Source organism: Mercurialis annua, linkage group LG3, assembly GCF_937616625.2.
Source record: "Mercurialis annua linkage group LG3, ddMerAnnu1.2, whole genome shotgun sequence".
NCBI lineage: Eukaryota > Viridiplantae > Streptophyta > Magnoliopsida > Malpighiales > Euphorbiaceae > Mercurialis > Mercurialis annua.
Genome location: NC_065572.1, coordinates 67,025,602 through 67,037,672, shown reverse-complemented (window position 1 = coordinate 67,037,672; position 12,071 = coordinate 67,025,602).

Here is a 12,071-nt window from a genome sequence, read left to right as displayed (position 1 = left end):
TTCACTCCCGCATGAAACATGTTGCATTGGATTTTCATTTTATCCGAGAACAAGTTCAGAATGGTCAACTGCGCGTTTCTCATGTCTCATCTGCAGATCAGCTTGCCGATGCACTCACTAAACCTTTATCTCGCACTCGCTTCGTTACACTTCGAGACAAGATTGGTCTGTCCTCTCGGTCATCCATCTTGCGGGGGGATGATAAGGATAAAGCAACTGCATTATCTTAACTCTTTATTGTTTGCTAAAACTTAAACTCATTATTAGTTGTATCTCTTATCCTATACATCTCAGATAGTTAAATTGTATAGGAGTAGGACTCTTGAATGTATTATAAATACATGCTTCATTATTAATGAAAACACAGCAAAATTATTCATCTCAAACTCTTTTCATTAAAATAAACTTTTGTTGCACTATTATTAATTATTATTAGATAAATCTGTTTGATTCGATAATAAAAATTTGATTGATATTTGATTTTGAAGAGAATAAAAACAAACCAAATTATAAATTAAGGCCATAACTTTTCATAATCGAGAAAAGTGAAATTCCTAACAGTTTATGATAAAAAATTCCACAAAATATTCAGAAGTTACGAAAACTTCTAATATCGTGCAAATTTCGCCTTGAGTCGCTCGATATAATTTCAAATAACTACTAAGATACTGTAATACCCCAAATATTTTAAGAATAATTAAGTCGTGCCACGTGTCGTGAATTTTGATAAATTAAGTCAAGAGGGATTTAATTTAATGATATCGGGAATTTAAAGTAATTTTTATTGAACGGATTATTGGGATTAAAGGAAAAGGGTTAGAAAATTAATATAAAATAAATTATAAATCCCGAGATAAAAATTAGTTCGCCAAGGTCCGCGAAATATTTTATAGTATTTGTGATAAAAGTTTCGGGTCAATTGGAGACCTTTTAAAATTTGGACGCGGATGCGTTTAGGACTAAATTGTAAATTTTGATAAGTTTAAGGGCTAAAGTGTAAATTAGCCAATTGAGTCTCGAGAATAGAAATTAAAATATTATTGACGGAAAATAATAATTTTGGAGTCGTATTATTTATTTAGGTATAAATAATACGTACGTAATTGAGTTAAAGTAAATAAGTAATTGTTAAGTTAAAATAGAAAGTTTAATAGAGAATTGGGTTAAGTTAAAGAGTTTAAGGACTAAAAGTGACATTTAGCCAAAAGATATGAAACCTTCCAGACGAAGGATTGTCCAGAAATGGGAGCAGTGGAATCAAAAAGAGAGAGCGAGAGGAAAATGGAGATAACGCCGTTCCGTCGCTCGATCTTCGTTTCTCGCCCATTTCCGTCGTTCTATAACTCCAAACGATCGTATTTCGACGGGTAATCACGGTAAGCTTGACGTTTTACCGTTTAAACGAATATATTTTAAGTTATATCGATTCAAAGTTTTAGGCCACGAAACGATTTTATCGTTTTATCGAGTATAGGATTGATATATAGCGTTTTGAGCTTAGAATACGCGTTTTGGCTGAGTTTGGAGCGTTTTTACGTATATAGCAGGTCGGAAACCCCGGAAATCGATTCCGGGGGATCGTGCACGACTGTACACGATCGTGTACTGTGGTACACGAACGTGTACTTGAGGTACACGAACGTGTACCATCAATGGTACACGAACGTGTACTAAAGTACACGAACGTGTACCATCATATGGTACACGAACGTGTACCAAGGTACACGAACGTGTACCTCCCTGCACGAACGTGCACCCTCCGATTCTCGCACTCCTATTCTTCGTACCTCGATTGAATTAATTGAATACGCGTATTGAATCAGAAATCGAATAGTAGCTAATCGATTAATGTGAATAGTTAACCTAACGAGGTTAAAAAGGGAATTGATTTAGAAATGATGTTCGATCTATAAACGAGTTAAAAACCGTTTATCGGGATATACGTGGAAAGCACGACGGTTAATGAATTTAGCGTGTAATATCTCGAGTCTAGAGTCAATCTTAGAATAGGATTCTGACGTGAGTCAATTATTTTTTTAAAATAGTTTTAGATCCGGCGAGGCAAGGAGCCGCTGGACCAGGAGCTCGGGAAGCTAGGCGTTTTTGAGTACCAGAGTATTTTTGGATAAGCGGTCACTGTGAGTTTATACGATTTGCTTTTAAAGTATTTACTTAAGCAATTATTTTATATTGCTTATTATTTAAACTGCATGTTTTATATGCGAAACTTTTATACGAATTGCATATGCTTGATTTGAAACTAGTATCGATCCGATGGAACGTGCTACCTATTGGGCGACAATAGGACTGTGTGATCACCAGTTTTGATATGACTCAGCTGGGAGCTGATGATGAATATGAGATTTATGATTGGGTTATGATTTAGATACGCAGAGTGAACTCGGCTACGGTGTAGCCTGGAAGTCCCCGTATCTAGTGGCTGGGCCACCAGCGAGTTGGACTCGCAATTGATATTTATGATTGGGTTGATCAATTGATTATTAGTATGTTGAGGATTAAGGTTTCAATCGGATCCTGTACTTGGATGCACGAGGTTTGAATGTTATTGCATTGTTTTACGCTTTATGTTTTATATAGATACTTATTAGTAAATGTATAAACTCACTCAGTATATTCCCATATACTGACCCCTCACAGTCTTCCTTTCAGGTTAAAGCATTTTGAAGAACGGACTTCCTCCTTCTTGTTCTGGAAGTTCACAATAGTGAAAGGTCATGTTAAAGAACGTTTTCTTCGTAGAGCTGCAGTAGTCGGTAGATGTCTGTATGGGATGTAAGATTTATATTCAAACGGTTTATTTAAATGGGCAACTCTGATTTGAGATAAAAGTATATATACATTATAATTGTTTATAAAGAACGTATTTTAACCGTTGATTTCGTAACCAATTTCCATGAGTGGAATTGGTCAAGATGTTGATTAGAGATAGGGCAGAGCTAGACATGAGGTGTCGCTCGGTAAGACCCTAGTCTATAATAATGATTCGCAATGATTTTCAGAAAGTAGTAAAGATGTTTTAGTATTTATAATAATAAAGTTTAAAAGGGTTTTCTGAAAATATTTTATATAATATATTTAATTCGCGAAAAATTCATAGCGGTTTTAGGCTTGCTACGGGTTCCGGAGCTACCACTCCCGTTCCCTAGCGCCGGTCTCGGCTCAATAATTTGGGTCGTGACAATTGTGGTATCAGAGCAGTTGGTCCGGTTACCTCTGCTAATATGTGATTTCAAACAGTTGGTTCAGGATACCACTGTTTTGTGTGTGTGTCTACCTAGGAACTACTGCAGCACATAGGGATTCGAGTCATGTCTTGATCAGTTTTCGTTTGATCTTAAGATTTTAACTCTCCTCCCTACGATCTGAGTCTGTTAGTGTGATCGATAGAATTGTTAGACGATATACGTATGCGAAAGTATTTTGCTTACGTAAGAATGATTGATATATTACATGATCGTTGCGTATGATCACGTATGAGGTGGATAGTTAACATTATACGATTCAACGACAAGGCTACTATGCTAAACATCGAATGGTATAACGATACCATCAAAGTCACGCGAGATAAGCGCTAAGAGATGATCGCTAGTGAAACGTGGATTCGGAAGAATGGAAGAATCTCCCAAGTTACAGAGTTTAAGGTTTGGAGAACTTACAAGGTGAAAGATTTGTGATTTATAAAGATTAATTGTTTTAATGATTTTGAAAGTATAATGGTGCCTAGATTCGATATAGTAATATACTATTGCCATGACATGAATAGAATTGCATCACTACATACACATTAAATGAAAAGAATAGAACTGAATTCATACATTAGTAGGACATGCATCATATGCATTATGTTCAGATGAAAGGTAAGTTATGGCAACTCTTTGGGGATGAGAGACATCATCGCCCTAGTGCACAATTATACTAATGCTTAAAGAATTTGAACATGAATTTTATAAAAGAGTTAATTTCTTTGGATCTCAAAGATTTCAAAATGGTTGCAACCATGATTGTTTTAAATGTAAGTAGACCTAGACTAGAACTCTGTAACAAAAAGGGGAAATGTTCGAGATCTACCTACAAGCAATTCTCGAAGGTACAAAGAACGCATATTAGAACACGAACAAGAAGTTATGCTTTGGGAAGATACGAAGATAATCGTAGGTCTAAGACCTATTATAACATAGAAAAATAAGATACGTTTGAATGATGAAGTGAAATTCATTGACTAGTAAATTAAGGTGTCACTATCTTGGAACGAAATGATCAGAATTTTATGTTATAAGATGATAGAAGTGTAAGAAGTGATTATTAGCTTAAACCCTAAAGGTGTAAAGGTAATATCCACGAATGGAAAATGTGAGTTTTATACTATATTGGAAGATTATCAAGTCTAGTAAAACTGAGATATCTTATGATCGAACCGTTGGATCGGTTTAATATCAGAGTATAATATTCCTAAGAAGGTTGACTAAGAGTTGACCGTTGTGATCGTCGAACGGAAGACTAAGCGACAGCTTCATAAGACTATTCATAAGAGACTTGTATGGTTAGAAGTAACCAATCTAGCCAACATACTATGAGAGTATAAGAAGTAAAGAATGTAAGATATGTATCAGATGTGGATGGTGTGACATATAAGATGAATAAAGTCAAAGGATGGATTGTGTATTGCGTGACTATGTTAAGAAATTGGAAATTCGTGTAGCAAGCTGTGCGGTTGTACATGATGACCCACAAACTAAAGGATAAGGACATGTACACAAAGAATGACGTCTTGAGATGAGGGTAAGAAGGATGAAGCGCAAAGAATATAGTACAATAGCTATGCAATGTTGATAATGATGATTTTCAAAGGAAAACATGAACGCTGCAAGTGAAAGAAGGACACATGTTTCATGACAAAGGTTGTACTAAATATATACAAATCAGGAGTTCCATATCTTAGGACTGACGAATAAGTCGAAACAAGTTAATATTTAAGATACATAATGTATTACGAGCGAAGATGCTCGTATAAGGACGTTACGAAAAACAAAGAAAGCGAGACAGCGATGTACAAAAGGGAGTTAAGCTATGATAGGAGTAAAAGAGAAAGAAAGCTATATAGTCAATAAAGACAAATAGATCCTGAAGTTTGATACGAGAAATGACGACGAATGAGGAATGTTACGATGGATTAAGTACACGGGTATAGGAATACCTCCCATTGGATATAAACGAGCAAATGGATAGAAATATATATATATAATGAAAAAGTTAAAAGCAGAAGAACATGAACAGTTAAGATCAGAATGTCAAGAGTGAAGTTGTAATTCAAGGACATTGATTGAAGTTCAAGGTAAGCTAGTTAAATACAAAAGAGGACATCGTATCTACAGGCAAAATGATGAGTTTGACATCATGTAGTTTCAAGATTAAGCGTTACATTAACTGTACTTAGATTAAAATGGCTAATAATGATATAAATCATTTTGGAGTATGATCAAAAGATTATTAACGATTTATAGGTATTTAGAACGAAAGGAAACGATACGTGAAACGTTAATGATTGGTATTTTAACTTTCAAAAGACATCTGGAACGAATCATGGTGATTAAATAGACAAGTGACTAGTATGAGGAAAGATACAAAAGTGTTACTAAGGTCAAGTATAAGATTCAACAAGGATTTTACTCGACGAATCGAGAAATTTTAAAGGAATGTGAAAATAGAAGATTGAAATTAGTTTCACTGACATAACGAATGTCAGTAATGGATGCATCTCATAAGTATAGGTGAATACAAATGTATTGGATGTTAACGTGATTTAGAGGAAGTAACGTTTAAGGTTTTCATCAATGATTAGAAATGTGACAACGAAAAGTGGAATAGGAGAATAACGATAAAGAAGTATGTGGAAAGAATTATGAAAGCTACAAGGAAATAGTACTAATGAATGAAATTAAGGGATATGAAAAGATATAATGAGTTGCAATAAGAATAAATCGTGCATAAAAGTATTTATAAAGAGTTCGAATACAAGGAAAAGTGTAAGAAGGTAAATTACCTATCGAAAGTAATAGAGAGATGAATAACTAGATTAACTAATTAAGTCCGATACCTTCTTAGAACCAAAGAGTTAATGAAAGATCGAACCAGGACTATTCAAGAATCTATAAGATCATTAATGACACGAGAGTATAATCATGTGAAGATTAAGATCGGATTAACATTAAGTGTCATTAGATAAGGAATGTCCAATGAAAACAATAAGTTGCTAAGATAAGAAGCTATTGAAAGAATGTGAAAGAACAACGATACTTCGAGAGAAAGATCAAAGTAACATGAAGAATGCTTGTAGCTATTGACAATAATAGGCTACCAAACTAATATACAAAGTTGGAAATTTGAAATAGAATCTCAAATGAAGGCAAAAGCTAAACATATCAAGTAGTGCCAAGGGTGCACTCAACTTCATGAGATTAGGAAATCATGAAGTGTGAAAAGGAAATAAGGATTTAGATGATGCAAGTTTGAGAAAACGTATACGGACAGCACAATAAAGACGAACGTTCTGAAGAGGTTTTCCGCTAGCCTAAGTAAAACCACTTCCATAAGGATGTGGATAAGGATACAGGTATTTAAACGAGTTTTAATATACACACCATAAAGTAACTCGAGAGTAATTCGATGCGTGGTACAGGACCACGAAGATTAGCAAGTCAACAGAGTAAAGAATTGATAGAAATAAGGACAAAGAATCTTTCACTCTATGATTAACTAGAGTGAAATCATACATTATAAGAAGATAAATAACCACAAGATAATGAATACAAGAGTAAGGTTAGTAGAACTAAATATGAGGTAATTACTTGGATAAGTAATTCAAGTAATGCAAGCAAGGAACCTTGCTACATGCAAGTACGTAGTAAGTCGTTAAGAAACAACAAAACACAAAAGTTCAAACAAACATGAGAGATTATGAGGACGACAATTTGTAGTATCCATAAGAGATTAAGTGCCGGAACCTGCAAGCAAAGTAATAAGAGAATTACTACAAGAAAGCTAGAAGGATAAGTGATAGTTATATCCAAATGACGTCAAATACATGAAAAAGGAGGTAAGCGTGCAATGTAGTGGATGACAATGACGTTTGAACACGACCCAGCTATCAGAAAATTTATCAAGTTATTCCGAGAAAGGTCAAGCGGTGGAGATAATTCTCTAACGATTCAACTGCAAGCGGTAGAGATAACCCAAGAATTATCGTACGACGAAAAACCAGTAAAGAGCATCAGTATACAAGTATGAAAGTTGCGGATGAAAAAGGAATCTATGGTAATAGTTCCATGAACGAGTTAGTTCGTAAGAAGAGTACACGTGAATAATAGAAGGAGATATGAGTTAGGAATATTTGTATTAGTTACTTTAGATACGTGGCAAAAGTTTTAAATTCGAGGACGAATTTATTTTAAGGGGGGTGAATGTAATACCCCAAATATTTTAAGAATAATTAAGTCGTGCCACGTGTCGTGAATTTTGATAAATTAAGTCAAGAGGGATTTAATTTAATGATATCGGGAATTTAAAGTAATTTTTATTGAACGGATTATTGGGATTAAAGGAAAAGGGTTAGAAAATTAATATAAAATAAATTATAAATCCCGAGATAAAAATTAGTTCGCCAAGGTCCGCGAAATATTTTATAGTATTTGTGATAAAAGTTTCGGGTCAATTGGAGACCTTTTAAAATTTGGACGCGGATGCGTTTAGGACTAAATTGTAAATTTTGATAAGTTTAAGGGCTAAAGTGTAAATTAGCCAATTGAGTCTCGAGAATAGAAATTAAAATATTATTGACGGAAAATAATAATTTTGGAGTCGTATTATTTATTTAGGTATAAATAATACGTACGTAATTGAGTTAAAGTAAATAAGTAATTGTTAAGTTAAAATAGAAAGTTTAATAGAGAATTGGGTTAAGTTAAAGAGTTTAAGGACTAAAAGTGACATTTAGCCAAAAGATATGAAACCTTCCAGACGAAGGATTGTCCAGAAATGGGAGCAGTGGAATCAAAAAGAGAGAGCGAGAGGAAAATGGAGATAACGCCGTTCCGTCGCTCGATCTTCGTTTCTCGCCCATTTCCGTCGTTCTATAACTCCAAACGATCGTATTTCGACGGGTAATCACGGTAAGCTTGACGTTTTACCGTTTAAACGAATATATTTTAAGTTATATCGATTCAAAGTTTTAGGCCACGAAACGATTTTATCGTTTTATCGAGTATAGGATTGATATATAGCGTTTTGAGCTTAGAATACGCGTTTTGGCTGAGTTTGGAGCGTTTTTACGTATATAGCAGGTCGGAAACCCCGGAAATCGATTCCGGGGGATCGTGCACGACTGTACACGATCGTGTACTGTGGTACACGAACGTGTACTTGAGGTACACGAACGTGTACCATCAATGGTACACGAACGTGTACTAAAGTACACGAACGTGTACCATCATATGGTACACGAACGTGTACCAAGGTACACGAACGTGTACCTCCCTGCACGAACGTGCACCCTCCGATTCTCGCACTCCTATTCTTCGTACCTCGATTGAATTAATTGAATACGCGTATTGAATCAGAAATCGAATAGTAGCTAATCGATTAATGTGAATAGTTAACCTAACGAGGTTAAAAAGGGAATTGATTTAGAAATGATGTTCGATCTATAAACGAGTTAAAAACCGTTTATCGGGATATACGTGGAAAGCACGACGGTTAATGAATTTAGCGTGTAATATCTCGAGTCTAGAGTCAATCTTAGAATAGGATTCTGACGTGAGTCAATTATTTTTTTAAAATAGTTTTAGATCCGGCGAGGCAAGGAGCCGCTGGACCAGGAGCTCGGGAAGCTAGGCGTTTTTGAGTACCAGAGTATTTTTGGATAAGCGGTCACTGTGAGTTTATACGATTTGCTTTTAAAGTATTTACTTAAGCAATTATTTTATATTGCTTATTATTTAAACTGCATGTTTTATATGCGAAACTTTTATACGAATTGCATATGCTTGATTTGAAACTAGTATCGATCCGATGGAACGTGCTACCTATTGGGCGACAATAGGACTGTGTGATCACCAGTTTTGATATGACTCAGCTGGGAGCTGATGATGAATATGAGATTTATGATTGGGTTATGATTTAGATACGCAGAGTGAACTCGGCTACGGTGTAGCCTGGAAGTCCCCGTATCTAGTGGCTGGGCCACCAGCGAGTTGGACTCGCAATTGATATTTATGATTGGGTTGATCAATTGATTATTAGTATGTTGAGGATTAAGGTTTCAATCGGATCCTGTACTTGGATGCACGAGGTTTGAATGTTATTGCATTGTTTTACGCTTTATGTTTTATATAGATACTTATTAGTAAATGTATAAACTCACTCAGTATATTCCCATATACTGACCCCTCACAGTCTTCCTTTCAGGTTAAAGCATTTTGAAGAACGGACTTCCTCCTTCTTGTTCTGGAAGTTCACAATAGTGAAAGGTCATGTTAAAGAACGTTTTCTTCGTAGAGCTGCAGTAGTCGGTAGATGTCTGTATGGGATGTAAGATTTATATTCAAACGGTTTATTTAAATGGGCAACTCTGATTTGAGATAAAAGTATATATACATTATAATTGTTTATAAAGAACGTATTTTAACCGTTGATTTCGTAACCAATTTCCATGAGTGGAATTGGTCAAGATGTTGATTAGAGATAGGGCAGAGCTAGACATGAGGTGTCGCTCGGTAAGACCCTAGTCTATAATAATGATTCGCAATGATTTTCAGAAAGTAGTAAAGATGTTTTAGTATTTATAATAATAAAGTTTAAAAGGGTTTTCTGAAAATATTTTATATAATATATTTAATTCGCGAAAAATTCATAGCGGTTTTAGGCTTGCTACGGGTTCCGGAGCTACCACTCCCGTTCCCTAGCGCCGGTCTCGGCTCAATAATTTGGGTCGTGACAGATACATATTATGACTTCAAAAGACTAAATTGGAGTTGTGAGAAGAAGAACGTGATGAATGTGATTAACATGAAGTGTCAATATCAAATAGTAATTCCTTATCAGATAGTGATTTATAAAGAAGTCTTGCATAAAAGAAAAAAATTTATAAAGAAGTAAAAAATGAGAACTGATGGATACCGAATCCTACTGTAAGTATAATGGAGCCGAGTTGCAGGAGATCCACTCTCAGGCGACACCGGACTCCCCCTGAAGACGGAAAGATATGAAGGAGATACCGAATCTCTAAGATTCGGTAATACACTAATAAAGACCGAATCCCACATGATCCGCCAAGAGCGCGTCAGGTCCGGGATTCGGATACACGACTAAATATGGAAACCTTGTCCTATTTGGACACAAACACTGCATATGGAAGGATAAGCTCTACTTTAGGAAGATAAGACTATTTAGGAAGACGTTCCTAAATAGGACTCTTATCAGATTAAGGTAGATCTCGACAAATCAGGAGAATCCTTAAGATACGGCCGAATCCCTACAAAGTAGGATTCACCTACCTAATACAACTCTACTAGGTATATTCGACTACTATAAAAGGAGCACGAGGTATGCCTAGAATCACAATTACATTCATATACTCAAAACGCTGCTCAAAGCTCTAAACTGACTTTAGCATCGGAGAGTTAATCGGACAACCACCGTCCGGTTAGCTTCTACCCTGTTTTGCAGGTTCACTCACCGGTTCAGAAGGCAGACTCCATCAATTGGCGCCGTCTGTGGGAAAAGCTTAACTAAACTTCAAAAGAAGGAGCTTTTCTGAACTCAAAAACAAATCTCATTGAAGAAGATGACTTCTGAAAGAGTAAACCTGAAAGACAAACAACCAATGGACCCAAAAAGCACGCCGGAGATAATCAACGTGACGGAAGATGGGCTTCTCAACTCCGGGGAAAAAAGCAACACCGGAGGGCTCTCTTTCTCAACACCCCAGTACCAAACTAATCCAATAAGAGGAAGCATCCCAATTGCTTTCAACCTAAGCACTGAAGAACAAGCACCAAATGCAGCGACACAAGATCCACACAGCGAAATGCTGAAAAAGATACTAGAATCTGTGCAGGCAAATCTTGACAGATTGGCTAATGAGGCCAAAAGAACAAACGACAGGCACGAAGAAACTATGAGAATGCTAAGGGAAAACTTCAGCCCTACAGCTCCCAGAAGAAGAGAAAGAACAAGAAATGCAAACCCAGGCCGATGGGAGACAAGGGCAGAAAACAACAAAAGCAAGGAACCTCGGACCAGAGGAAACGAAGAGAGGAACGAAGCAAGAAACCAGCGAGAAAAGGAAACCAGCGAAGAGGAAAGTCCTGACAGAGAAAAATCTAACGAGGAATCACCAGAGGCACCCAGAAATGAGCACAACCAGGAGGACGCCCGAAGCGGTCTGAATACGAAACGAGACGAACGAAGGGAGAAGGAAAAAGAAGATGCCCCACCAAGGAGTAAGCGACAAGAAAGAGATGCAGGGAAAGAACAAAATAAGAAAAAACACCAAGAAGGAGAGGGCGAATCGTCAGAAACACCCCAAAAAAGCAAAGCCACATATGTGGTGGAAGAAGATCTAGAAGAGAAGATCGCCAAAGCGCTCAAAAAACTAAAATCTGAAGAATTGGATATAGAGGACCTCAGGTTGAAAGGATCACCCCTCTCGCCCGAGATCATGGAGGAAACCATCCCGTACAGCATGAAGCTGCCGACCTTGCCAATTTTCAATGGGGAAGGAGACCCCCGAGACCATACCTCTAGGTTCACAGCAACCATGGGGCTACTCAGCGTATCAGACGCCATCCTCTGCAGGGTTTTCCCTACCACGCTCACGGGCACAGCCCAGAGATGGTATAACAAATTAAAACCAGGCTCGATCAAAAGCTTCGCTTCGCTTTCAACAGAATTCCTCAACAGATATCTCACAAACATCCCAGCTAAAACCACTACCAGTATCCTAAGAGCCTGTATCCAAGAAGAAGGAGAAACCCTGCGAAGCTACATCGAACGAT